This window comes from Mauremys mutica, chromosome 15 (genome assembly GCF_020497125.1).
Source record: "Mauremys mutica isolate MM-2020 ecotype Southern chromosome 15, ASM2049712v1, whole genome shotgun sequence".
NCBI classification, from domain to species: domain Eukaryota; kingdom Metazoa; phylum Chordata; order Testudines; family Geoemydidae; genus Mauremys; species Mauremys mutica.
This window is the reverse complement of record NC_059086.1, coordinates 34,619,889-34,622,441: the sequence shown is the minus strand read 5'-3', so window position 1 is coordinate 34,622,441 and position 2,553 is coordinate 34,619,889. Positions and strand designations below refer to the sequence as shown.

General features: G+C 59.9%; 1 long non-coding RNA gene across 1 annotated transcript; it reads right to left on the bottom strand.

Moving 5' to 3' along the window:
- Nucleotides 1–684: 684 nt before the first annotated feature.
- Nucleotides 685–2,027, bottom strand: LOC123350194. Its single transcript, XR_006573722.1, has 3 exons — nt 1,902–2,027; nt 1,470–1,505; nt 685–802 (listed from the first exon to the last, which is right to left on the bottom strand). It is a non-coding gene; the product is annotated as an uncharacterized LOC123350194 (long non-coding RNA).
- Between the last annotated feature and the right edge of the window lie 526 nt (nt 2,028–2,553).

The following is a 2,553-nucleotide window of genomic DNA, read 5'->3' as shown; positions in this document are numbered from 1 at the left end:
GCTCACGTTGTGAATGGGAAACTCAGCTGTGGCACACCCAGGGCTCGGCTGCTCCTGGCCAGAGGGTGTTGGGCTTTCCCGGGCGCCGGCCCAGCCAGAGGCAGTGGGGGGGGGAAGGGAGGATCCTGCCGGCCAGGCTGTGGGTGAGCTGAGCGCTGCGACCGGGGCTGGGTCTCCCCACAGCGCTGGGTTGGGCTGCGCCCCGCCGGGGGGGATATGGAGGAGCAGCGGGGCTGGGGGGCTGAAGGGGCAAAGCAGGGAGAGGACAGCGAGAGGGGGAGCATGTAAAGGGCCGATGGCTGGGCAGCAGAGGTGACACGTGACCGGCCGCTGCCTGGCACCTGCCCGCACCCACCAGCCGCTGCTGCTTGCGTCGGGTGCAAACGGGACGGGGGCAGGGCCCTGCTGGCCAAGAGATGGCACGAAGTGGTGTTATTTGCAGCTGTAGCTCCCTGCATCTCCCCGGTCTGTGGGACCCCCGGGGTGGGGCTGTGCGTTGGGGGGAAGCTCTCCCAGGCCCTGTCCCTCTAGGCCAATCTGGCATCTGTCCAGTGACAACCCCGCGGCGTATGGAATGAGTCCGGGGGGTGTTCAGATGGGGCATTCGCTGTGGAGATCTGCCCCCATCCCACCCAGCCAGCTGGTTGTGACTCCCCCCAGGGGCGGCTTCTTGGTCTGCACAAACCTCTTTCTGGGAGGGTTGATGTCGATTTCCTGCCCCCAGCCTCGGTGGTACCTGGCCCTGTGCTGATTGGGAAGTTGGTAGTTCTCATGTTTGCCATCTGAGATACGTCGGTTGTCCCTGCGGAAATAGAATCAGCATCTGTCAAGGGCAGGGCATGGGGGTGAGAAAGCTGGAGCCCTGGTGTCTGTGGCTAGTTATACAGGGACTCCCAGTCAGCAATGGTGGCTTTTCCCCTTGGAGGAGGACGGGACCCAGGGCTCTGGGTCGGCTCAGCGCCCCCGGGATCCCAGAATGGGGAGGTTCGTCCCAGCGAGCCCCTCAGCCGGCACGCAGTGGGGGCTGCGCTGATGGACCAGCAGGGGAGTGGCTGGCCCCACACGCTGCATCATTGCCCCACCACCAGCCTTGCACACCCACTGCATCATCGGTCATTGGACTCCGCCGCTCACCATTGTTGGGCAGACGGCTGGCGGGCAGGGATCCGGCCAGTCCTGATGCGGGAGAGACAAAACATATGGGACAATTTGTCTGTTTTTCAGAAAGAGTCAGGACAGCAGCAGGAGGGCTTAAATACAGGACTGTCACTTAAAAAACGGGATCAGGAGTCACCCCCGACTTCACTGGGGGCAGGGCCAGGTTCTGATCTCAGCCCCATGGGATCTATACAAGGAGGTTGAACTGATTTTTGGGGTGAAGGTTCAGGGCTCAGCTCCTCTTTTCCTTTCCCCCTTCCCCCCGCCCCCGTCCTGAACACTAAAGTTTCCCCTGCCCCACAGATACTCACGTTCTGACACCCAGCTCTGTCCAGCCAGCCAGCAGCCTGGAGAGGAAACGAATCGTTAGGGACCAGATCCCAGAGCAACTGGATCCTATGGAGCCACCAAGAGCGGGTTTGGGTCATGGTGAAAATTTTTTTTCGGGCCCCCCAGCACGGGCAGACCAGCTAAACAGGGCTGATGTGAGGGGGGGAAGCCGGGCCCCGGTAATTTGTACTGGCTTCCCACCCCTCTCGTCGGCCCTGGTCTCAGATCCCCCCAATCCCCCCGCATGGACACACATCTTGGCCTCACATCCCCCGTCCCCATGGGCACACGCCCGGGTCTCAATCCCCCGCCCCCTCCATAGGCACAATCCCTGCTCCCCCCTCATGGACACCCCCCCCGGTGTCAGAGCCTCCCCTCCATGGTCAAAAGCCCTGGCTGTCTCCGAAACTCACTGAGGAAGAGGACGATGAGAGCGGATGCCATGGTGGGGCAGCGAAGGGCCCCTCAGCGCTGCCTCCAACACCCCGGTGCCCAGCTCCACCAAGCCCCAAATAAGGAACTCAGCTGGTGGTTCCGGCTACAGGAAGTCAGTGAGGCTGTTACCCGTTAATGATCTGGAGGATGGCATGGACTGTACCCTCAGCAAGTTTGCAGATGACACTAAACTGGGAGAAGAGGTAGATACGCTGGAGGGTAGGGATAGGATACAGAGGGACCTAGACAAATTAGAGGATTGAACCAAAAGAAACCTGATGAGGTTCAACAAGGACAAGTGCAGAGTCCTGCACTTAGGACGGAAGAATCCCATGCACTGCTACAGACTAGAGACCGAGTGGCTAGGCAGCAGTTCTGCAGAAAAGGACCCAGGGGTTACAGTGGACGAGAAGCTGGATATGAGTCGACAACGTGCCCTTGTTGCCAAGAAGGCTAACGGCATTTTGGGCTGTATAAGTAGGGGCATTGCCAGCAGATCGAGGGATGTGATCATTCCCCTCTATTCAACATTGGTGAGGCCTCCTCTGGATACTGTGTCCAATTTTGGGTTCCAGATTACAAGAAGGATGTGGAAAAGTTGGAAAGAGTCCAGCGGAGGGCAACAAAAAT